General features: G+C 40.3%; 1 non-coding gene across 1 annotated transcript; it reads left to right on the top strand.

Annotated features, from left to right (window-relative positions):
* The first annotated feature begins 5,205 nt into the window (after positions 1-5,205).
* LOC114233371 (small nucleolar RNA SNORA22) lies at positions 5,206-5,337 on the top strand. The gene has a single exon (XR_003619526.1). It is a non-coding gene; the product is annotated as a small nucleolar RNA SNORA22 (small nucleolar RNA).
* Positions 5,338-27,288: the final 21,951 nt, after the last annotated feature.

Genomic DNA, 27,288 nt, shown 5'->3' with positions numbered 1-27,288 from the left:
GAGAACACTGGGGCAGTTGGAAGCCCTGCTTCTAGTGGGGCAAGTTTTACACAGGGGATCGCTCCACCAGCGCCGGTTTCCTGTGCGTTAGGATGTTTCACATTACGGGATGAAATCCCTAACAGCCCACGACTGTGGAAGGGTAGATACAAGTGCGCTTGTGTTGACTGGGGCATGGAGGGCCAGCGGGTGTTCCACGAAGCCAGAGGACAGACACACTGTCCTGGATGAAAAGGACATGAAATTCTCATGAATTTCGGGGACCCCATTCTCACAACCAGGTCCAAGTTCTCCAGCATCCAGACCTAGGACAAGGAAATTTGGCAAAGCCTTACTGAGCCGATCTTAGAAGAAAAAGGTTCTGATGGCTGAAGAGGAGTTCTAAAGAACATGTTGGTGTTCGGGGTAAAGTTTTAGAAAAGAAAATGGGAACTGCTAGTTTCCACTGGTGGAAACAGCTATTTTGTAAAACGAGAAAGAAATGGTTTAGGTCACAGTGGTCGGCAAACTCATTAGTCAACAGAGCCAAATATCAACAGTACAACGATTGAAATTTCTTTTGAGAGCCAAATTGTTTAAACTTAAACTTCTTCTAATGCCACTTCTTCAAAATAGACTCTCCCAGGCCGTGGTATTTTGTGGAAGAGCCACACTCAAGGGGCCAAAGAGCTGCATGTGGCTCGCGAGCCTCAGTTTGCCGACCACGGGTTTAGGACATTCTTAAGTGTATTAAGGAAGACAATTCTGTCATCAGTCTTCTCTCAGTCTTCAAGAGTCCTGGAGTTGGAGTTCTGTCTCAGTGTGTGTGTGTGTGTGTCTGTGTGTGTGTGTGTGTGCACGCACACATGTGTGCATGTGTGTGTGTGTGTATATATATATATATATGCATGTGTGTGTTTTAAATTCAACTCCATGCTGCTTCCAGCACCAAAGTGGCTCAGTTCATTCAGATTACATATATTAAAGGAATATGTGTGACAAAATTTGCTAATATATGTTTTTCTACTTTTTATCTTATCCATTTCATAGTACTCATTATTTTTTTTACATTATGAAATTACAGAAATTTAGAACTAGGAAAATTATAAAATTTAACAGTCCCATAACATCACCTATTAGTAAGTAAACTAAAAGCCAGCCAAGTTAACTAGTTCCCAACATAATGCGGCTAGGGAGTGTGGCACTGAGAGCCAGAGTTAAGAATGAAGTTTCTGAAACGCTACCATCTCGAACTGGTATGGGAGCCAAGCTTTCTGCCTCCGGGAAGAAATAACATTTCTGGCAGAATGCTGAAGCAAATTCCTGCTGAGTTTTAACTTTAAGTCTTGTTATGGGACACTATTTCCTTCCCACACAGCTGTCAGTCAAAAGTGGCCTTTCACCACTTTTTTTTTTTTTTAATTTATGACTAATCCAGTGGTTCTCAAACTCAGTTGCATGCTAGATCACCTGAGGTCGTTTTTAAATTGCCAATGTCCAGATCCAAACCTCATGCCAATTAAATCAGGACGTCTGGGGTGGCTGCACTATGACTGTGGCATAGAGGGCCATCGGGTGTATCAATATCCAATATCCTTTAAAGACCCTCCCCTGGGTGAGACCAGTGTGACAAATGACTAATGTAGCCTGACAATGCTTCTCTCCTTGCGCCCTACCCTGCCCCCTCCTCATATCTCTATCCCCGCATCTGTCTCTCTTCTCTCAAATGAATCTTGACATTGGTCTACTAGGGGCTTTCTCTTTTGCATGGATTGGCTATTTTTCCAAAGTTTATCCTTTTTTGCATTATCTTCCCAAGTTAAATGACATGCTTAGATACTCTGAAAAACAATAACTATTCAAGACATACAATACATTCCTTGAAGTCTTCACATTCACATTAGGAAAATGTAAGGTAATCTAGTTATTCTGGACAAATAAAATCACAACTAAATATTTACTGTCAGAAAAAAAGTAATCTTTGATGAGCACCAAGTAACTACTTAACTAAGCACTTACATCTCTTCCATGCCTGTGGAGGCACTTGCCTGCTCTTCATTATACAATTACTGAATTGCTCGTGCCTTTATGAGCTCTAATCACTTATTTTGGCCTCGTCCCATCCATGGCTGTAGCACTAATGGAGTTTACTAAGGAAGTAAATTATGCAATTGTCCATAATAAGATTAGCCAATTTCCATTCTTTCTAAACTGTGAGTCACATACCACAATATTTGGTAGAAAATATAAGAAAAATCCCCTTTACTGGAAATCTTATTTTCCTGTCTGATTATTCTTCTAAACTTTGTTTCCTATGCATTCATTAACATGTAAGAATAAATTATATGTTTTAAGTATGTAAAAACAGCCAAAACTAAAATTGTTGACAGAGCAGAAAAAGACATTTATTGAACTTCCAACATGTCCCAGGCTCTAACTGAGTACTTTATACATATTATCCAATCTTCCCCCAAAATTCTAAGACCATCTTTATTTTATAGTGAGGTATATTGAGACTCTGGGAGGTTAAGTAACATATAGAGAGCAGTATGGTTGAGATATAACAGTGAGGATCCATACTGTGAAAGGATAATATAAGGTGACTAGATTTGCTTATTATTATGAAATACAAATCTACTGATTTTTAAGACAAGGGAACATAGACCAGTAGGAATGTACTGAGTAGCTAACTAAAGGAATAAAGCAAGAGTTTTAGTTGCTAAAGAGAAGGAGTTTATATTGTTTATTCTAGGTAAGCATTGAAACTTGCCCTCTGGATAAAATCAAATAAATAAATACTCTCCGTACATCATTTGTCAAAAATAATTCCAATTCCCCCAAAGGACTTGTATCAAAACTTTATATATATATATATACATACTTTAGAACCCTCAAAATTCAATGATAATAATCCAATTTTTAAAAATTAGGCAAACTAACTGAACCAGCATTTCACCCAAGAAGATATACAGATGGCAAATAAGCTCATGATAACATGCTCAGTATAATTAGTCTTCAGGGAAATGCAAATTAAAACCATAATGAGTTATTACCGAAAACCTATTAGAATTACTAAAACATAGAAACTTAACAAGACCAATTGCTGGCGAGGATGCACAGCAGCTGGAACTCCTCTACATTGTTGGTGGGGATGCAAAATAGTACAGCGATCGCTTCCCTTCAGATGAGCAAGTCTAAAGCTTCCTTGCTGAGTGTGTACAACCCTCACAGTCCATGCAGTGTCGTTTGCTGTTACTGCAATTGCACGGAGAGCTTCACTTGGGGGCCTCAAGACAAGGAAGCAACTTGTGCGTAAAGCAATGGAAACCAATGTTCCCATCCTCTCCTGTTAGATTTGCGTGCTAACAGGCAGCTAAGTGAGAGAATAATAATTCTTCTTAGGCCCTACCAATATAGAAATATCACACCCAAGCGGCACATAATCCCATCCCAGATGGCACCCTCCTTCCCTCTCCGAGGCCCACGATGTGAAGTGACGTTACCACGGTATAAAAATACCAGGAACCATGCACACAGCCTAACATTTTGGTAAGTTATGTCAGTGTATTTCTTGGTACCTTAGGTTACAACAGAAAAAGTATAATTAACCCAAGCCAGGCAAAACATGGTTCATTGATCAGCCGGTTCAGTGAAAAGTATCATTAGCTCCTTCCCATGATGCAGTGTTGTCAGTATTTTACATTATATGGATTACAGACAAGTATTGGATTTTATAAGACGTATTCCTGTCATATTTATAAGGATTAAAGTAGCACTAGAAAAAGACCTTAAGTTTTTTTGACCATTATAACTAGTTTTGATTTTTTCCCCCACAAAATTAGTGGCACATTATTATCAATCTAAAAGGTATAATTTTCACAAATAAGGTTATTAATGTTGGGATAATCAAAAATTAATTTCCATGAGTGGCTTTTTCTAAAATATGTGTTTGTTTTATATTTCAGAGAGAGGGAGGGAGATGGAGAAAGAGAGAAACATCAGTGATGAGAGAGAATCATCAACCAACTGCCTCCTGCACACCCCACACTGGGGATGGAGCCTGCAACCCAGGGCATGTGCCCTGACTGGGAATTGACCTCCTGGTTCACAAGTCGATGCTCAATCACCGAGCCACACCAACTGGGCAAACATGCACAAATTTAAAAAGTGGTAATGATGAAATATAAAGACTGGCAATCAGAACTCAAAAGGGCTGGAACCAAGGCACAGGCAGAAAGGATTCTTAAACATCAGGCCAAGCCAATGTACTTCCAAGGAGCATGAGGTAAAACATATTACCAGATGTTGTCAGAGGCTCTCCCACCACCTGCTTTCCATTTAAAGATGTATTTACCAGCCCTCATTTTTTTAAACAACTTTATTAATATCTATTTTTCCATGTCATCACATTTACCCATCGAAGTATACAGTTCCATGATCTTTAGTAACTTTACTGGGTGGTGCAACTATCACCGTAAATCAATTTTAGAATTTTATCAGCCCAGTAAAATCCCTCATTGTCCATTTACATGTCCCCTCCCCATCCTCAGCCTCAGGCAACCACGGATCGACTTTCTGTTTTTATCAATTTTCCCTTTCTGGCCCGGAGGTCACAATTTGATTCCCAGTCAGGGGCACATGCCTGGGTTGCAGGCTCATGCAGGAGGCAGTGGATCAATGATTCTCTCTCATCACTGGTGTTTCTATCTCTCTCTCCCTTCCCCTTCCTCTCTAAAATCAATAAAAATATATTTTAAAAAGAAAATTTCCCTTTCTGGACATCTCAGGCACATGGAATCACACACTGTGTGACTTCTTTCACTTTGCATAATATTTTTGAGGTTCATCTGTGATGTAGCAATTTGTTCTCTTATATCACTGAGGGTATCCCATTTAATGGATAGAGCGCATTTTACCCAAAGTCTGCTGTTAACTCCCAAATCATTACTGTAATTATATTATTTTGTTAAATATCACCAGTAATGTCAGTGAAATAGTGGAGTAAGAGCCTCCAAAAAACCTCTCCCTCAAAGCAATGAGAACACTGAAAAAAAAAAGTGTCAAAATCAACTTTTCTAGAACTAAATGTTCACAGCCACCCAAGAAGTGTTTATTCAAAATAAAAATAAAAGTTTTTGTTGAATTTCAGTAAGAATGACATGTTTTGTGGCATTTTAACTTGTCCTCTTCTCCTCCTCTAGCCTCCCACCCCAGCTGTCAATCATGGTTAACAAAAACCACACACAAGCTTTATAGTTCCCTTGGCTTTGACTCTGTGCTAGAGCAATGTCTGTTCTTTTCCTCTGCATTGAAAGGACTGTTCATCCTTTTAAATGTATTCATAAAGTCAGCACATTATATTGTATTAAAAGATAGGAATAATCCAGAATAAATCTTCAAAAATATACTTTATCATGAACTATAGTGGCATCTAATTGGAGAACTCCAGGGTTAGTGGTGGTTTTGTAATTGTCTTCATTATAGAAAATAAATTAATAAAAAAAAAACCCACACACAAAACAGCTTAGAAGCAAAAGGAAGAGGCAGGATGGCTGGAGCGCCTTCAAAGCCCCGTCCCAGAGAGTGGACATTCTCTGCCCTATCCTGTGGCCTCCTTGCAGATCTCACAGGCTTTATAGACCCGACTCAGGGCTTGCTTGCCCCATGCAGACAGCCTTTTCCTCATGCATCGGAATAACCAGAGGAAATTGTTTAACACTGCAGTTGCCTGGGTGGTGAGTTAGAATTGGGGTAAACAATAGACTAACCCAAAAGTTTAAAAGGAAAAACCAGGGTGGAAACTTCCCTGGGGTGGGGGCGGGGAAGGGGGTGAAAACTCATATATCCTTGAGAATCTAGAAAGCCATGTGCTTGTGTAGCTTACATGTATTCTCAGAACTTCTGATGTAATTATTATCAAAACCACATCATTTAACACTTAATTATAAGGTAGCATATATGACTTTAATTGCAGGTTACTTTCATCTCCCTAACATTACACTAACAGCTAACTTTCACATAGCGCTGTGTGCCAGGCACTGTTCTAAGTGCTTTAGGTGGATTGGCTTATTTAATCCTCATAAAAAGTTACATGCTATTATCACACACACACCCCATTTTACAGAGGAGAAAACTGAGGCTTAGACTGCTTAAAACCCCAAGGTCAAATAGTTACTAAGTGTAGAACTGGAATTCAAATACCAACCTTTAGCTCAAGAGGTCATGCTCCTAAATACCAAGTAATGTCATCTCTTCATGGCCTCTAGCTTTCAGGGAAGGCAAAGGCTTTGAAGCCAAAACTTGTAGACATGCCACTTTCCAATTTGGGGAAATTATTTAACTTCTATGAGTCTCAGTTTTCTCAGTTACTATTATTTCATTAGGACTATCCTATCTAATAAAGACAGAATATGCAAATTGACCATAACTCCACGACAAAGATGGTGGTGCCCACAGCCAATAAGGAGGGAATATGCAAATTGACTCGATAAGGCAAGAGGCAGAAGGCGGCTCTGGGCTGGAGTGAAGGCAGTGCCAGCAGCCAGGGGAAGGAAGGCCTATTCTTGCATGAATCTTTGTGCATCGGGCCCCTAGTTATAAATATTAGACAATAGTGTACATGGAAAAACACTTTATATATTGAAAAGTGCTTATAAAAATCTTTTCTCATTAGGTAACTGGGCAGAGGAAGGCAAGAAGAACACATGATAGAACAGAGTCAACAAGACCTGGGTTTGGTCCTGACTTGAACACTGGCCATTTCAAGGGCAAATCATTTAACCTTCGTGGGTCTTCATGTTGACATTTATAAAATAAGCTTTATACACACTTTCTGGGTTTCGAGGACTGACAAGAGAAAGTAAACAAGACAAGAAAACCTGGCAAATATAGTGTCCTCAGCAACATCCTTTCCTTTCCTACTCCCTCTCATCATCATAGACCAATGCTCCATTTCCATTTGCTTAACTCAGTTTTATTTTGCTTCATAATATTTGTCAGCCTCTCCCATATTTTATTGTGACTTGTTTCTTTGTTTTCTATCATTCCATTCCAGGCTGAAAACTCCTTCAGGTCAAGGACTTACTATTTTCTAGAAGAGTGCCTGGAAAATAGTAGGTACTCAATAATAAATACTGTTTGAAGGGCTTATTATCTTCTACCATTATCGTTTTTGAGGTCAGGGTCAATACCACTGTAATCACATAACAAAAATGAGGTAATATTTATTGAGTAGCTTTAAAGTGTCTGATATGCTCTCAGTCCAGTTTGCTCAGAGACTCATCTCCGGACTGACTGTGTCAGAGTCACCTTGGATACTCATTACACCGGAATTGTGGAATCAAAATGGTGATGTCCCAGGAATGTATCTTTTAAGCAAAATCCACCTTTTTATTTCTTTCTTTCTCTTGTCTGCCTGCTTGGAGTAAGTGAAGAGACCATCAGAATAAACTCCAAGTTGTTCCATATAACGCCTGGAAGAGGAACCACAATGAGAGAGGGGTCCAGGGAAGCCTCGCCTGATTGCTGAGCCAGTTCTTCCCCCCTTTTAACCCATGGCCGTGACCTCCAGAGAACACTGGAGATGTGTGGAGCATGCTGTGACACTGTGAAGTGACTTCTCTGGAATCATTACTTTAGGTACATCGAAAGGAATCAGCAAATGCCAATTTTACAATTTATTTATTTCAGAGAGGAAAAAAGAGGGGGGGGGAGAGAGAAACATCAATGATGAGAGAGAATCATTGATCAGCTGCCTCCTATCCACCCCCTATTGGGGATCAAGCCCACAACCCGGGCATGTGCCCTGACCTGACTGGGAATTGAACTGTGACCTCCTGGTTCATGGGTTGATTCTCAACCACTGAGCCATACCAGCCAGGCAATGGTAAACTTTTTATTGGGGCACAGATATGAGAAACCAGGATGTCTTTAAGTTAAATGAGCAATCAATATTCCACTAAGCCACCTCTAAGAAAAAAAAAAAAAGGCGAGGGGGGTGGGACCTCTTAATTCCTATGAAAGAACCGTTACCTGTAACAGAGCAATACTGTGAGATCAAGATTCTATGCACACAATAATGCATGCACATTAGGTGTTCCCTCAACCCTAGGAGTCTTTGTTCAGTTGCTATTGCTTAATCAAGCAGTCCTGTCCTACCTTCACTCGGAAGCCACAGCACCATTATGCCAGAAGCCAATTCCAGCATGTCATAATTGCAAGAGTTTCATCAAAAGGTTGATGGAACTTGGGAACTCAACAAGGGCTGAGTCACATATGTTATTGCCTGCTGGAATGGCTGAAAGGCATTCCCCCAAACCTGAAAAGGATGCATTAAATTAATTGTTTACTGCCAGACAGCTAAGGGCATCTTAATCTACATGTTATTGCTTCCTACTGGCCAAACACCTGAACAACTGGAGGCTATTCCCCAATCTGACAATGGATTCTGTACGAAACCCTACCCTTTGAAGTGTATATCTCCACCTTGCCTTAGGACAAATTGTGTTAATAAAAAGCAAGGGATCCTGAGACAAGGAGAACTTGGTTTCTTTAGCCAGGCTCCTCTGCCCCGCCCCCCCCACCCCAAACCCCCAAAATGCCTTTCAAAATTATGTTTCGTCTCTGGACTCTTGATTAGTTTACATATAAGCCCCTTCTCCAGATTTCAGAACCCTTCTAGATGCCGGATCAAGACCACCGGCGTTACCATTATCTCCAGCACTTGCCTCCTTTCTCCTAGAGGCAGCCATACCTGACAGAGCAAGTGTTAGAGGAGCCTGTACTGGTCATTCTATAACAACTGCACTTAGTCCCTAATTATCCAAGCAGACAATGCATGCCACACAGTGCAAGCAAAGGTCCCTTAGGTTTCTCTCCTCCCAGGGTTTTCCTCAAACTAAACTCGAGAGGATCTTGGCAGGTATCCAAGGTGAACATACCATGAAACAGAGTGATGCCTAAAGACACTGGATCACAGAACAGGAACAATTTCATAAATCCCGCACTTTAATCAGGCCTCGCTCCCTGCTGCACAACAGTCACCTGGCTGCAGCTAACTTCAGCTATTAAAAATCTGGTCTTCAAAAACGCAGAACATTTTTATCTTAATGGATTCTTTAAAAGCATAGACCCATACCTTTCATAAGAGAGAGGGCCAGCATAAAGACAAGAAGAGAAAAATATAAGCTATCATACCATGACATGTACAGACTAAGGGGGGGGGGGTCAGAAAATCCTGGGGGGTAGGGGACATGGGAAAGCTTTATGGTAACATGTATCTTACCCCCATTTCACAGGTAAATAAGTAAAGTGAGATTGCACAACTTGTCCAAGGTCACATACGGATAAACCTAAGTGTTCTGACATCAGAAGCTAGACCTGCTCCACTGCCCTGGGCTGAATCTCCTGAAAGTGGTGGGATTTGAACCGCCTTGAAACGAGCAGAGACTTGACCCAAGTCAAAGCAGAAGGCAGCGCGTTCCAGGAGGGAAACATCGGCAGCAAAGGCTCAGAAGCGCCCTGGGAGGTCTTGAAGGCATATAATAAAGAGGATGGTGCGGCTTCAATAGAGGATTTAGCAAGAGATCGGTCACGGACTATGGGAGCAGGGAGCGGGCCTCAAGAGAGCACCAGAAAGTAATTTAGGGAAACCACGCTGGTAGGTATGTGTTTAAAAACACCCTTTATTGACAAACTTCTGTTCCAGGCAAACATTATCTCACTCAACCTGTGGAAGTATAACTGTTATTATTTTATTATTGTTGTTGTTATTATTATTGTTGTTATTATTATTATTATTATTACTGCTCTGACAGCAACACTCCTCTGGATATGGAAATCCCAGTACTTCTCTAAATGTAGCTACAAAGCAATAAAGTCAACAGCACCCAGATACTGGGAACCAGTGAAAGACCATCCCTTGTGTTCGTATTTTTCAAAAAAATATTCTAGAGAGAAATATTCAAGAACCATCATTCACAAACCTAGATGTGTTCAGCATACAACCACAAGGCTGCATAAGAACAAATTGGTTTATTAATAGACAATGACTAAACAAAGTAATTAACACCAAATGGATAAGCACTTAATGAAGTATCTTATTCTAAGAATAGCTTTTTTTTTTTTTAAGAATAGCTTTTGAGGAGAAAAAAATCAATCATTATGGTAAGAGTTAACCCGAATATTGTTCACATAGGTTTTAGGTCAATTCAATGCAATAACTATTTGTAGAAGACCTACTATGCCAAGCATTTTCCAGAGTCTTTGGGAGAATGAGCCCCCCATCCCCGCCCCCCACGCCAATGGGACCTATGATACAGAGTCCTGTTTTGTGTCTTATGTGCTCCCACCCCTTCCTCTCCTTGCCCAGCTGCTTAGATCGGGGGATAAGCCTGACTCAAGAGCAGGCAAGCCTTACTCTGCCCTGTAACCCACAGCAAATGATGGCCTGGCTCATAAACAGGAAGTACAAGAATTTGCTCTTGGAAACTTAAACTAAGGGATTGCAGAGAAAATTGCTGGCCAGTGATGAAAGCTTCAGGACACCAGCATGTACAGTCCACGCTAGAACAGTGCGGGCATTAAGCCATCAGATTTCGAGGAAGCTGCTCTGACAGAGAGAACAAGAGACAGAAATGAGAGAAGCCATTTGCATTCCCGGGGGGAGAAGATAAAAGCAAAATCCTCCGTGTTTAATGTTTCCTGGTTCCATTTCCCAAGAGTCTCGTACATACTCTGGTGCCTGTATTTAGATCTCTGTGAGATTTCACTACCTGTGCTTACAATAACTGTTTTGTTGAGTGCTTTTCCAGATTTTTCTATTCCATGCCCGCCAGATATTCTTGCCTAAGACACCTGCTATGATTTCAGCTCTGATCTCTCATTCCAAAAGTTCAAAGACAGCTTCAGGATAGTTCCTCCTTCTAAATACCTTGCAACCAGGTGGAAAATGAGTACAGCCACATGTCAAACATAACACAAGACAGACTGTGGGAAACAGTACAACGTACAGTCAAAGGGCCAGGGAACAACGTTCGGTTCAAATTGGTTATGTCTAAGAAGGCAAAATTTTCACCAGATCTTAAATAATATTAAGATTTGAAAAGTAAGGAAAAGTGGAGAATTATGTTCTAGTGCAGGGGGGACAGGGTTAGCAAACACACAGTGGCAGAAAAGGGCAACTTCTTTGAAATTGTTCTAAAATGAGTTTACGATATGGTGCATGGAGAATGACATAATTTAACAGGAGATAAATAAGCATGGAACATATCACAGAATGTGGAAATTGTTGTGTAACCCATGAAGACTTTTAATTATGGAAATCAGTCTATTAGAGAAATTCGTTTATTAATGTATGTCTCCAAAACACATAACATTCAGTATCTAGTGCTCACTCAAGAGGAGCAGAGGAAGTCTAGGGAAGATACCAGTTATTAGACTAACTGGTTTTGGAGGCTTGATCCTCGAAGGCTGGCCTAGAAGTGATTTTCGGAGTTAAATGTTTAAGCAAGATTCAAGGAAATTTGCTTACTAAGAAACATTCCCCCGGGGTCACAGTGGAAAGGGTTAGAAAGGAATTCAGGAGGAAGAGAATAGGCTAAGAGAAGAAGGGCAAGGCACTGCAAAGCTTCAAGCACGTGAGAAAACAAGTACTTTGTGAATGGCAGGCCAGGATGATGGATCTGAAAAGCATGGTGTAATCAAGGTTCCAAAATACTTGACATCCTATATAATAAAAGCCTAATATGCTAAGTGTCCAGTCGACCAGTCGGCAGTTCAACCAATCAAAGCGTAATATGCTAATGATATGCTAAGGCCGCTCAACCGCTCACTATGATGTGCACTGATCACCAGGGGGGTAGATAGTCGACCAGTCAACCAGTTGCTATGACATGCATTGACCACAAGGGGGCAGATCCTCCAACTGGTAGGTTAGCTTGCTGCTGGGGTCCAGCCGATTGGGACTGAGCAAGATGGGCCAGACATACCCTGGAGCCCTCCCATGGTCCCTCCCCAGCTGGCCAACCTCCTGCGTCCCTCCTCAGCCCTAATCATGCACTGGTGGGGTCCCTCTGCCTGGCCTGTGCCCTCTCGCAATCTGGGACCACTCAGGGGATGTCTGAGAGCCAGTTTCGGCCCAATCCCGCAGGCCAGGCCAAGAGACCCCACTGGTACATGAATTCATGCACTGGGCCTCTAATAACCTATAAAGCACTATATGATCTAGTTCCTTCCTGCCTACTACTGCATTTGAGAGCAATGATTTTTCTAATGATAAGTTCTCTCTCTTAACCTATGAGGTATTCTGAAATGCAGCCGTACAGAAAAGTCAGAAGAAAAAACTGTAGTTATGTCTAGTGATGGATTTTAACTAGAGAGACTGTGATGATCATTTCATAATATATACGAATATCAAGTCATTATGTTGTACACTTGAAATGAATATATGCTCTATGTCAATTACAAAATCCAGTTTTTGAAAGAGGCAGAAGAAATGCTTGAACCCCCTTTTAACATTCCCCCACCCCCCAAAAAAAAGTGAGTTGATGTCCTATCTACCACCACAGGTGTCCAAAGGGGTTTGCCTTGGCTTTGATGTTTGTTTGATTTTGTTTCGGATATCAGTACGTGTTTCACTGCATTGTGGGCATTATTCTTTTGCCCCATCTTGGGCAGCGGGAGCCCCTCAGGTTCACTCCTGTGTAATTTTGACATGATTGCAATATGGCTTCCTCTTATCTGTTCTGACAAGATCTCCCAGACTCATCTGCCACAGGTCCTGCCTGACCTGCTCATCTTCCACGGTTCCTGCCTGGCATTTCTTTAAGGAGCCTTGGGTGTTTTCCGTGGCAAATGGCATTTAGAAGCCTCTGAGTTCCAGAGTACTCATCCTGACTGTGTAAGCATTAGTTCCAGGGCTTTTCAGTGGGTAAACCTAGAAAACATGTCTTTTCAGATAGAGGAAAATAACTTAAGTATTTATATAATATCTAATTCAAGTTAATGATTGTAGGATTTTTACTTAATTTCCTTGATTTTATTTTTTAGTATGTTTTTATTGATTTCAGAGGGAGAGAAGGATAGAAACATCAATGATGAGAGAGAATCATTGATCAGCTGTCTCCTGCACACCCCACACTGGGGATCGATCTCACAACCCAGGCATATGCCCTGACCCGGGACAAACCAGTGACTTCTTGGTTCATGGGTTGATGCTAAACCACTGAGCCCTGCTGGCTGGGCAACTTCTTTGATTTTATATAATTACTTAATTGCTTTATCCTATATATTTATTTATGGATCTATTAATAATAGTTTAAAAATAATGCCAACATTACCAGCAGCAATACCACTGAATGCAGTCAATATTTCCCGATGGTTCTTTTTGTCTTTACAATATATCTCACTAGTGATGTAAAGTCAAAATACTGTGTTCTAAAATCACTGAAACTTTATTCTTTTTGGCATAGTTCTGTTTATTTTCTGTTTTACATATTGACATCTTATTTCCTTTTTAAATTAATTTTGTAATTACGTAAAATACTCATATGGTTCCCAAGTTAAAACCATGAAACAGCATTTGATAGAGGTCTAGCCTCCGTGGCTTGCTTCCCCGCTGCTTTCCCTGCATGCCATAGATAATCACTTTTATTCGTTTTTGGCTAAATATTCCCTATGCCAGAGATAATCACTGTTATTCGTTTTTGGCTTACCCTTGCATTGTTTTTTTTTTGTTTTTTTTTTTTTTAAGTATTAGCAATTCACACAGAGAAACACATACATATTTTTCCACAAAAGCCAAGACTTCTTGCCCAAGAAGAAACTTACAGTACACATTCTTTTGCATCTTGTATTTTTAACTAATACTGTATCTTGGAGATTAAATATTTTAAAAATTTACTCTATCATTCTATAATGGATGGATGGGTTTTTTTTAATATTTTTAAAACAAATTTCCAAGTGGTTTATTATTCCTAAAGAGAAATAATTGTTGTTATTTAGGACACCTTATCTTCCCACTGAAATAAAAAGTTAACTGCACTTTTCTGGAAACATCCTTCTCTCAAGCATATGGCTGACGGCTGACTCATGTGAAACATCTATGTCAACAATGAAAAAAATAAAAATTCACTTTTTAAAACAAAGAAGAAAATTATGATTAATGTTTTCCCTTTGACGGTGACTAAAATAAAACATTTGTTCTGTAAGTTATGGAACACAAGAAATAAGCAGAAATTATTGGTTTTATAGTCATAGGCACTCAACATTGCTTGCTAAGAACTTGCTAAAATTATCACAAATTTGAAAAATGCAAGTTTTGCCTCAACCTAGTTCACATTTTACATAACACATCTCCATTACCTCTGCCAATACCGAAATGTATTTGAACTCATGTAAAATTATTAAATACATCTACATATCACAAGAATATATCAAATGAACTTGTTACTGAGGCCGAATTCATTAACATACTCTATTAAACAATTCAACAATAGTTTATCAGGTACCTAGGGTGGGTCAATCACTCCACTAGCCACTGGAATACAAAACTGAATTGGCTCCCTGAATTTGTAAAGGGTTGACCAAAGACAGACATAATTCATAATTCTGAAAGAATGTGCTAAAGACAATATAATCTATAAACTACAGTGGATGCAGCTCAGAGAAGTTCAAGTGATTAATTCTTAGAAAAGATTCCCAGCTGAGTGGCCGCTGGGTCAGCTGGGCTGTGTAGGGTAAGTAACTCTGAGGGAAAGGTTGGGCAAATGAATCCCTTAGCAAAGGGACAAGCAAAGAATATCATAATATCCATCAGGAAACTCTACAAATGGCCTTTCTTGGAATCTTGTATCTCTAGGGACATTAAAAAAAATGCCCAGGTCTGGGCACCATCCCACCTCTATAACATAATTCAGTGTGAAGTCAAGGCTAAGAACCACTGTGGTAACTGATATCTGGAACTACCCAAAAAGATTTGAACCCTGTGTGAACAGGTCATTTTAGCTCTCTGACAGAGGGATATCCTCTTTGCTTATAGGAAACCTATTCTTGCTGTGGAACACTACATCCGAAGTGTGATGTTCTCGATATTTCCCTCTATCACTTTCAAAGTAAGGACTGGTCATCTTTTTCAAAGCATAGTAAATTTAGCATTTGAAAACTATGTCAGTTCTTTCTCTTATTTTTATAAACATACTAGAGGCTCGGTGCATGAAATTCATGCACAAGTAGGGTCCCTAGGCCTGGCCAGCAATCGGGGCTGATTGGGGCCTTCTGGCTGCCAGCCGGGGCCTTCATTTCGTGCCACCCCTTGGTGGTCAACGCACATTATAGAGAGTGGTAGAACTCCCAGTCAGTCAAACTCCCGAGTGGACAATTTGCATATTAGCCTTTTATTATATAGGATAGGAGAAGTGATGCTCTTAGCATTGTAACAAATTAGGCTTTACCTTCAGCCAAAATCTAATGCATGTGAAAGAAGTTTGCTGGTCTTTTTGGCCATCGATGCTTAATTATGCATTTCATTTTAAGTAAAGGTTGTACTTGAAAAGGTTCATTAGTAACAATTAGTCTTCTCTCTTTTCTAATTTATATGCACCTGTTTCTCATTACAGTGGCACTATGTCAGCCTTAGAAAATTCATCTTAAACTCTTTAAAATAACTGGGGTATTTCTGTCTACCCAAGGATATACATCTCCCTGTATACAAATGTCTGTGTATGCCCCCCGCCCTCCCCCCCACACACAAAAGTTATATGTTGAAGCCCCAATCCCCAATGTAATGGCATGAGAAGGTGAGGTCTTTGGGAGGTAATTAGGTGTAGATGAGGCCGTGAGGGTGGTGCCCCTTTCATGGGCTCAGTGCCCTCATACAAAGAGGAAAAGGCCAGAGACCTCTCTCTCTCCACCATGTAAGGACACAGTAAGAAGACAGCCATCTGCAAAGGAGGAAGTGTACCCACACCAGGAACCGAATATGTTGGTACCTTGATCTTGGACTTTCCAGCCTCCAAAAAGTTGAGAAATAAACGTTTGTTATTTAAGCTACCCAGTCTATGGTGTTGTGTTAGAGTAACCCAAACTGACTGAAACCGGCCCTCAGAACATAAACCAAAGCCACATCAACTAGCATTGGAAAGTCTTCTGCCAGAACATGTGACTATTCCTATTGCAAAGGCATGGTCATAAACTAATTATCTATCCTAATGGCAGAGTTCTGAGCTAAAAGCACAGAATTCTATATTACCTATTGGGGCAAGTGGGGAGAAAGGTTTACTTATAGCAATCTGTTTTATAATGCTAATGTGGAATTTTAAATATGTATTATAAATCATTCTGACTAGTCAACGAATAAATTCCTATTTTAGTAATTTTCAGAATTTTAATATGAACTAACCCTAACAAGAATTTTTAATGGTGTTTAAACAAGATCATTTCATTGTTTTTAGGTTATGATTACATAACATATAGCATCATAAGTCATCAACATGAATGCCATTTTTTTTAATCAAATTAATCCCTTATTCGTATAGAAAAGGAAATTTTTCCCCAAGATAAGGCATGGGGGAAATATTTTCTCATCGTAACATTCTCACTCTTCCCTGGGGGCATTTTCGTTTTGCAACACCCTTCTTTATTCCTCCCCGACCAACTATAAAATCCCACCTGACCTCCATGACCTTCCACCCAGCCTGGCCAGCCCCAAACAGCTCCTGGCTCTCCTCTCTCACATCAAAACTTAGTCATCCTTTTAACTATCACCTTTGACATCGATATTCTGGCAAGAACTTGATGAACAATTTATTAATTTATTATATATATGGGCTGTCAGTAAATTCATGCCAAGTACATTTAATGATTTTCACAAGTATCATCTGCAGCCGCTATAAAATGAGGACTTTATCCTAATGCTGAGAATGGAAGTGATGGTGTGTGTGTGTGTGTGTGTGTGTGTGGTGGTGGTGGTGTGTGTGTGTGTGTGTGTGGTGGTGGTGGTGGTGGGTGTGTGGTGGTGTGTGTGTGTGTGTGTGGTGGTGGTGGTGTGTGGTGGTGGTGGTGTGTGTGTGTGTGTGGTGGTGGTGGTGGTGGTGGTGGTGGTGTGTGTGTGTGTGTGTGGTGGTGGTGGTGGTGTGTGTGTGTGTGTGGTGGTGGTGGTGTGTGTGTGTGTGTGTGGTGGTGTGTGTGTGTGTGTGGTGGTGGTGTGTGTGTGTGGTGGTGTGTGTGTGTGTGTGTGTGTGATGGTGGTGGTGGTGTGTGTGTGTGTGTGTGTGGTGGTGGTGGTGGTGGTGTGTGTGTGTGTGTGTGTGTGTGTGTGTGTGTGTGTGTGTGGGTGTGTGTGTGGTGGAGTGTGTGTGTGTGTGGTGGTGTGTGTGTGTGTGTGTGTGGTGGTGTGTGTGTGTGTGTGTGTGGTGGTGTGTGTGTGTGTGTGGTGATGGTGTGTGTGTGTGTGTGGTGGTGGTGGTGGTGGGTGTGTGTGTGTGTGTGTGTGTGTGTGTGGTGGTGGGTGTGTGTGTGTGTGTGTGTGTGGTGGTGTGTGTGTGTGTGTGTGGTGGGGAGTGGGGAGGCGGGGAATACTAAACAAAGCACCAAAAGACCTAGTTTCACAGCTCTGGGTATCTCAATCTTTCTGATACTCAATTTAGCAATTGCAAAATATATATCATAACGACCCCATTTGGTGTGAGGATTATACAAAAAGAGATAAGTAAAAGTACTTTGAAGCTTTTTGCATGCATAGGAGTATTACATTTGTATGTGTAAACGTGATATATATATATATATATATATATATATATATATATATATATATATATATACAAAAATAGTATTATTTGCCCAATAATGTGGAGCCCAGGGACCTCTCAGGTCCTTTCTCTACAAATGTCAAACAAATGAATGACAGCGACAATATTAGATGAGAAGGGGAAGAGGAATGACCTTTCAACAGAAGAGGACGGCTGGATACCTTGGAGACTGGCACTGAGGTGCCAGAGAAATGCCTTTTGGAAAAACGGTCACCATTTCCCACCTTTAGCCTCCCGGGTCCCATATAGCTGCCTTGGGCACAGTGGGAGAGCACAGGATGAAAGCGTCCCTGCAGGTGGTCTCAGCCTATCATGATTATGTGACAGGAAGATGGGAACTCTATGCATTTTTCCCCCCCGCTGTTCTTTCTTATAATTTTAATGCGCTGATCAGAAGCAACTTAAAGCTGTGTGCTGAGGGTTTCATTTCATAGGAAGTAAAAAAAAAATTGATGGATGGATGTGTATCTATAAAAAGATCAGCAGCAAAATGAGACTGTCTTAAGTCGACCCATTTAAGACTCGCCTATCACATGGCCTCCCACCCTATGAAGTTATAGCTTGGTTGGGAGCAGCCGGAGAGCGTGTAGATGTGCTGAGGAAACGAGTTCAGGCTGCTGTGTAATGTCCTCGGAAGGCTGCTGAGGCAGGGATGTCACTGATTGCATTTTCTGAGTGACATTTTTGATCATCCCACCTTCTCGGGAAAGAGGATTTTCTGAAAATCGAAAGGGTGTAAGGGTGTTGAGAAGTCATCCACGTGGCGATGTGTGTGCCCGGAAGACCACTTTCTGTTTCTGTGGGAGGAGCAGGAAGAGATGTTCTTGCTGTTGTGTTTCCCAGAAGCCACGCTGCGTCTGAGCGGTTAGGTAGGATGCGCCTTGCACACAATGTTTCCTGACAGGGCCAGTGGAGTGAACAGAAATCCATGCCAACAAGACAGAAATGTCACTGGCTCCCTTTCCTTGTAATATTTCCGGAGAGTCTAACCTAAATGCGCTGACGGGAACAACCAGTAAAGACGTCCTCGGTGAGGAGAAGAAGGAACAACGGGCTGACAGCCCAGGAACCCCCGCAGGAGACAGAGAAGGTGAGCTGTGTTCAGACTGGAAGATGATCAGAGACAGAGAACCAACAGAGGGGCCACAGGGACACAGCGGCTGCATCACCCGTGTTGTGATCACCACTCCTTCCTGTAGGAAGAGAGACGAAACCCCCGGCTCTGGGCTGCTCAGTGAGCAGAATTCTCGCACTGGAATAGAATTCTCCAGGGGTGGGGAACGTCTGGCCCGGGGCCGTGTAAGGCCCGCAAAATCATTTGGTCTGGCCCTGCCAAGGCATTAGGGCTGAGTTAATTAAATGTTGGACCAAATACAGCAGGTTCGTCTTTAAGTTGATAATTTTGGATGGCCCACCAATGACCTTATAAAGGTCCAAATGGCCCTTGGCAGGAAGAAGGTTCCCCAACCCCGGAAGGAATGGCACTGGCCTTTTGGAAAGACAGCTACTGCTCATGTCCTGAGAGCCAGGAGATCTCATGGGGAAGCCGATGAGCTGACAATCGAGTAACTGCATAGAACACAGAAGACTAAAAGGCCCTGCTCACCCACCTACGAAAGACGAGTTGGTCTCCCTCTCCTCCTTCAACCTCCAATGCTTCGCTGTTTGAAAATCATTATAACAAGGTTTGTTTGTTTTTTCAAACTATTTATAGTTCCTGAATATGTTTCTCAATAACCCAATGCTCCTGAACATTAGGTAAATGTTAGAGTAGCTTCAAACATTTGATTTGGCACTAAGTTTATTTCTATATGATCAGGCTTCGTATTTTGTTGATCACATGATAAGTTCTTAGCCCACAACATTTAAACATGAAATGGGAGTTCGCCATGCAACTATTTCTAAATCTAAACCTCACTGACATCCATGTTGCAGATTTTACGCCTTCCCCCTGCATCCCTACTGCTTAACAGTTGGTCAGTCTGGATAAGATAGACCCGTGGTCGGCAAACCATGGCTCGTGAGCCATATGCGGCTCTTTGGCCCCTTGAGTGTGGCTCTTCCACAAAATACCACGGCCTGGGCGAGTTTATTTTGAAGAAGTGGCATTAAAAGAAGTTTAAGTTTAAAAAATTTGGCTCTCAAAAGAAATTCCAATCATTGTACTGTTTATATTTGGCTCTGTTGATGAATGAATTTGCCGACCACTGAGATAGACAATGTTGAGGGGACCTGGTGCTGGAGACAAAAGAAAGACGTAGAATATTTTCTCACAATATTAAGTAGCATACTTTGTGTCTAGCTTGGCTGGTGTGGCTCAGTGGTTGAGCATCAACCTATGAAGGAGGTCTCATTTTGATTCCCATTTGGGGCACAAGCCCAGGTTTCAGGCTCAATCCCCAGTAGGGGGCGTGCAGGAGACAGCCAATCAATTATTCTCTCTCATCATTGATGTTTCTTTCTCTCTCCCTCTCCCTTACTCTTTGAAATCAATAAAAATTTATTTTAAAAAGGATTTATTGAGCTCCTACTTAATGCCACTTGTGCTCAAACACTGTAGAAGATGTAAAGAACAGAATCTTCAGGTTTACATAGCTTAAGAAGAAATGCAGATGCATGTCAGAGCAAGGCTGTATGTGGTGAAAGAGAAGGCATGGGAGGCTGAATTCGAGCTGAAGACCTAGAAGAAGCTATACCTGAGGCCCACCTCCTCTGAGATCTGGGGCTAAAAATCACTCACGGTTTCCCATGTTCTTACAATGAAGCCAGAAACAAATGCTTCTATAAATTGCTTCTTTCTCAGAACTACTGTTAATACTATTGTCCCTGAGCTTATACTTTTTATATTGCTACTAGAAGCCTGGTGCATGGATTTGTGCACCAGTGAGGTCCCTCGGCCCAGCCTGTGGGGATCGGGCTGAAACCAGCTCTCCACCATCCACCAAGGGGTCCCGGATTGTGAGAGGGTGGTTCTTAGGTGACGCACCCAGAATCGGGTTCCCTCCTCTCTGGTTCCGAATGTGTCACCTGAGAACTGCAGCTGCCAAGTCACCGCAGCTCAGCAGCTCCTGCATTGAGCATCTGCCCCCTGGTGGTCAGTGTGCATCTTAGCTACCGGTCAGATGGTCAAATGGTCAGACAGTTGCTTAGGCTTTTATATATATAGATTTATCTTCCTGCAGTATCCCAACTGTTCTATAAGACTTTCTTTGAATCTTCCAAAACCCAGTGAATTACTGTTGACTAAGAGGGAAAATATTTTTTTAACAGATTAGAGTGCTTTTCTTTTGCTAACTTCATTGTGTGGGAACTTTGCCCAAGGGAGAATTGAAATGTTTACTGCAGAAATACAGAATCTATACACTCTTGTTTGAAAGTGAATGTTCACATAATGATAGTTTTGTCAAATTACATTTTCAAAGATAAAATGAATAAAATCAAGGGCAGATACAATTCTGAAACAACAACAAAACCAACTATAAATGGTAATGACTAGGAAATAATTAAAAAGCAGAATAATCTATTAATCACGAATCACTAAATAAATGGAAGTTCTAGAATATTTTTAGAACTGCAAGCAACTCACAAGGTTATTTATTTCATCTACATATAGATAAATCTATAATTAAAAGTTATCCAAGATAAATAATTATCAGTTGTTGTTCTAAAAATACTTGGAAGATTCCATGACCATCAGTTCCAAGGCTCAATATTTATTAATTTCATTCTAGAATGTCTTTCTTCCCTTTGCTCAAATTCTCTCATGATGCTATTTCTTCTGGTTTACATTCTAATGAAATTGCAAATCATCTTTCAAATCTATAGCAGTGTTGATCAAACTTCAGTCCAACCAGCATTTTGACTTAAATGAAATAGAATATATCAGAGTGCACTCAGGTAAAGTAAAAGGAATAATTAACTCATGAAACTTGTTTCAGTTATCCATATGTATGTATGGATATTCATTTATCTATACCTATGTCTATCAGGACAAAAACCATATTTCTTACTAAGTATAATGGTAAAAATAATTTTTTAAACATAAATGTCTATTAGGACATCAAAAATTTGTCCTTGTACAATTTTTATTCCTTCTATAGTGGAAGAATATTTTCTAACTATGTTTCCCTTCTTTTGGACTCACAAAATTTTTGTTGTTGTTCACACAATTATACTCCTTATTGATGGCCCAATTTTGCTGTGGTAAAACTCATAAAATATTTTTACAGACTATTTTTTTACTTCATATCATAACCCTAGACTTGTGATCCTTGGAAAATGAGACATATTTAAAACTTTGATGTATGATGTTTAGGTGACTACTACTTAGCCTTCATGTCAATGAAAATAATTCACAATGTAAGTGTCTACAAAGTTAAATTGTTATTAGAATTGATGATGTAGTTAGGAAGTGGTTTTGCGTGTGGTGCTATTGAAGCATCAATTATGTTTCATAAATATTATTCCTTTGACATGTAATACAAAAAGGCATTTAAGAAAGACTTTTTCTACACTAACTTGGCTTTATTTCCCATTCCTAGAGGCACAAATAACAAATCTTTGGATTGATTATAAAAAACAATAATATTATTCTTTTCTAAATAAAAACAGAACAGATGAAAAGAAATGTGATTTTATAAAATCCAAAAATTTTCCTTGATATTTTCTCTTTTCCTTTTAAATCAACTTTATTCAAGTATAATATATAGAAAATAAGATGTAGATTTTTAAATGTACAATCTGATGTTTTGACAATGTATATTCCCATGTAAACATAACTCTTTCTAGTCAGTCTTTCCTCAACCATAATGTATGAACCAATATTGTTGTTGAAATTCATTTATATTGTTCTATGTAGTTTGTTTCAATAATTTTAAATCTTGATGCCATCAATGATCGAATTTCATTGATTTTTCAGATTTTTTTGCTCAAATTTGTCACAGAATTTTATAACAACCAATTCTCACATGATTAGACAAGAAACTACCTTATACTTAACCAGTAAGTCACCAATTTTGGATCCTCTTCTTCTGACTTTGGTGAAGAGAAAACATCTGGTTACCACCTTCTGTCTAATAACGTCTTACACCTGAAGTTGGTAATTAAGCTTCCCCTGAAGGCCTAATAACCATGGTTCTTGAAACTCCCTTTATAAACTCCCAACCCTTTAATCAGTTACTTCACATGGATTCTTGCCAAGCTCTCTCCATTTTTTTTTTTTTTTTATGTCTCTTAAAACTGTGAGATCCACACTGGGCACATCCCATCATTTAGTATTAAAATTTCTCTATCATCATAACACTCCGTCTTGTGGGCAGTGGTCGGGGAGTCAGGAGATTTAATATCTGCTCCCTCTTTCCAGCTTACTAGCTGTCTTGAGCTGGATAAGTCCTCTAATTTATCTGCATCCCAGTTTGCTTGTACATAAATAATAGGAACTAAACTAGAAGACTGTTATAGTCTCAAGCTGCTATGATTTTATGACTTCCTATAATAAAGCAATAATTTTTCATGGATATCTTTGTATAGTAACTTTTTTGCATTCTTCTTCTCAAATTTGTTTTTTTCTTCACAAAGCAATTTATCCTTCATGTATCCCCAGGGAATTCATTATATTTATTTTTTCAACTTGTCAATGTCATTCAGAATTCTAATTTTCTACAAGGTGAGCAGTTCACTTAAAATATCAGTCCTTCGTTGTCAACATGCAGTATGCATCTAGGACAAATATCTCAGAATATTTTTGCGTATATTGAATTCATTTCAGGGGTTTATAGAAGACAAACAAGCATGCTTACTCCTAGGCTCGTAAAAAAAATTTTTTTACTGCAGTAAAGAATAGGCCAAAAGGTGAGATTAACCAACCCTCACTGTCCCCCTTTCATTTCCTCCTCTTCCAATAACATGTACGTAACAACCTCATTTACTGTGCTAAGTGCTATGGCAAGAAAACATAACAGATGTATTTCTTGTCCTTGACGAACTCAGGTCCTAAAATAGGTATCATTTAATTGAGAAAAAGGGTAAAATAGACTCAAAATATACAAGGAATAAGTGACTCTTTAAAAGTGTATGTACTTTTTCCAATATGTGTTAGTTGAAATCTGATAGCAAAAGGTTCTGCATCATCAAGTCTGACCTCATGACTTGAGTCACAGCTTTCACCTTGCTCGCTTCCGTATGACTTTTAGGAAGGTTGTTGTCTGGAAACAGGTACTGTCTTTATTCTTTTACCACTACTGTTGTTGTACATGCATCTCATTCCTGTGCCTTCCTTTCCCTCCCCCCACTCCCACCCTCCCCACACACTTACTACCCCACTTTGCATATAGATGACCCAGCGTGGGTGCTTCATGTAGAGTCAACCCTATACTCTCCTTCAAACCTGGGCTCCCAAAATTAGACTCAACTGTTTTCTTAACATTACTCTCCGACTCTTTCTTCCTGATAAAGAACTTACAGGGTTCCTAAGAAATACTAATTAGAAATCAAGTGTTTTCCCATAAAGAAACTCAATACCAAGAAAGCAATCCATTTGAAAAAGGACCTGAATAGACACTTCTCCCAAGAGGACACACAGATGGCCAATCGATGTATGAAAACATGGTCGATGTCACTAATCGCCAGAGGAATGCAAACTGTTATAAAACCACATGAGAGGTCACCTCACACCTGTCAGACCGACTATCATCAATAAATCGACAAGCAAGTGCTGGTGAGAATGTGGAGAAAAGGGAACCCTCGTGCACTGCTGGTGCGAATGCAGACTGGTGCAGCCACGTGGAAAACAGTATGTAGTTCCCTCAAAAAATAAAAAAGGGCCGAAACCGGTTTGGCTCAGTGGATAGAGCGTCAGTCTGCGGACTGGAAGGTCCCAGGTTCGATTCCAGTCAAGGGCATGTACATTGGTTGTGGGCACATCCCCTGGTGGGGGGTGTGCAGGAGGCAGCTGGTCGATGTCTCTCTCTCATCTATGTTTCTAGCTTTCTATCCCTCTCCCTTCCTCTCTGTGAAAATTCAATAAAATATATTTAAAAAAATAATAATAAAATAAAATAAAAAAGGGACTGCCTTAAGACTCCAGGATTCCATTTTTGGGAATATATCAGAAGAAACTGAAACCCCAATTCAAAAGAATATACAGGGGTAGGCAAAGTAGATACATAGCTGTGCGTATACAATACACAGAGTTTACTCTTGTATTATTATTAATGTATTGTTATATTATTTTTATTTTTTGTATTATTATTATTGATATTATTTTGCATCCTTACATATGATGTATCTCTTAGACAATGATGGTCAGTAATTTAACCTACTTTTGCCCACCCCTCTATGCACCCCTCTGTTCATGCAGCATTATTACAACAGCCAAGATTTGTAAGCAATCAAGTGCCCACCACTAACTCGCTCTTGATGAAACATATAAACACCCACAGCCTTCATTCCTTTGTAAAATGTGGCTAATAGTGCTCCCCTGCAGAGAGAATGTAAAAAAACAACAATAAAAATCATTGGAGAGTTACCAATCAAAAATACTCCCAGTAATAACAACTCTCCTGACTTTTGAAGTGTTATTCAGCTTTTCTATGGATTTCACATGCCAGTTTCTATTCCAGCAGAATGCAGCTGTCCAGTAAGAAGTCTAAAAGAACATCTCCCTTTGTCCACTGAAGCATGCCACTTAGGTCTAATGCGTTCTAGTAATTGTCATAACATAAAATAAGATCTGTGCCCTTCTTTTCTTTTTCCAAAAATAATGATATACGAGCGCATGGCTGGTAATGAGAGTGACAATCAATAAAAGCATGATCATGGGGAGATGCTGAACCAGGTGAGCCACAATATTTGATATAAACCAAATCACTTAAAATGTATTTTAGAGAAACAGATGCATGTACATTGCTATCTAGGTGCTCTTACGCATTACTGTGTATAGAGTATGGTGTAAGCTTGCTGCTCATTTGGTTATGGCTCAGTGGGTACGTGTGTTGATGAACCAGGTTGAGTCTAAACCGTTTCTTTAAGACGTGCGATGCTCTCAGGCAAGGTCAACGGGTCCTCTCTGTGGGGGCTCCAAGGCAGAAAACAGTGGCCCTAGGTGTGAACTCTGGTGACAGAGTGGCTAACAGTGGAAGGCTTGATGGGACTTGCATATTCAGTAAAAATAAAATTCCGAGCAGTTGTGTTCACAGCCTCTTTAATTTTTGCTTTGAGTTTTAAAAATGCTTCTAAAGGAGGTGACTGTTTTATTGATTAGCCAACCCAACAATTTGTTACAATGTATAAATAATAGCTAGGTGTTTCAGCAAATTCTGGTTGTAACAGTGGCGGGAGTCGACATTATCTGGTAAATTACTGTAGTAATTCTTTACTACACATTTTTCATATTCCAATTAACTTTTTTCCTCCACTAAGTGCTAAGCAATAAAGTAACTGCAGTCAGATCTCATTTCCTCGTGTCTGAACATTGCTATTTCACAGAGAACAATCCTTTTTGGATACGTAAACTGTCAGCAAAATAATTTCATTTGCCTTTTCATTGATGTTTAAGCCTCTGTAATACCATCCTTAACAAATGCCCTTTCATGATTAGCCAAGGAAATGTCTTCCAATAATTAGCAGTTTTCCGACACCAAGTAGAACACCTTTGTCCTAGAGGAGCAGAGGGTGGATGAACTATTTTTTCTTTAAGTGTTTATTGTTGATTTTTTAGAGAGAAGGGAAGGGACAGGGAGAGACAGAGAGAGATAGAGATAGAAACATCAACCGGCTGCCTCCTGCACGCCCCCTACTGGGGATCGAGCCTGCAGCCTGCAACCCAGGCGTGTGCCCTGACCGGGAATTGAACCGTGACCTCCTGGTTCATGGGCTGATGCTCAACCACGGAGCTGCTCTGGGTGGGCATGGTGGACGAACTGTGAGGAGGCCCACCCAAAGACAATTCTGGTCAAATTCCCCAATGGTCGCAGAGGATGAATATCCGGCGCCATTTAATGACGCCTCTCTGGGGAGGAGAAGGAAATGCCCTTTAGCACCATCACTTTGTAAAAGGCGAGGTGGGTTCAGCATTCTTCCTTCCTGTATGTAAATTGGGGACATCTGTGGGAACAAATGCCTACGCAGGCCTTGCAAACAAAACTAGAAAGATTCCAGTTTAAAATCTCTTTTGCAGACATTGTGGAAGATGACAAATAAAGTGCGGCCACTGTGGAGAACAGTATGGAGTTTCCTCAAAAAACTAAAAATGGAACTCCCATTTGACCCAGTGATCCCACTTCTAGGAATATATCCCAAGAAACTAGAAACACCAATCAGAAAGGACATATGCACCACTATGTTCATAGCAGCACAATTCACCATAGCTAAGATTTGGAAACAGCCTAAGTGCCCATCAGCAGATGACTGGATTAAAAACCTGTGGTACATCTACATAATGGAATACTACGCTGCGGTAAAAAAAGAAGGAATTCTTACCATTTGCAACAGCATGGATGGAATTGGA

Source organism: Eptesicus fuscus, chromosome 11 (genome assembly GCF_027574615.1).
Source record: "Eptesicus fuscus isolate TK198812 chromosome 11, DD_ASM_mEF_20220401, whole genome shotgun sequence".
NCBI classification, from domain to species: domain Eukaryota; kingdom Metazoa; phylum Chordata; class Mammalia; order Chiroptera; family Vespertilionidae; genus Eptesicus; species Eptesicus fuscus.
The sequence above is the reverse complement of the archived record's forward strand: the minus strand, read 5'-3'. Positions and strand labels throughout refer to the sequence as shown.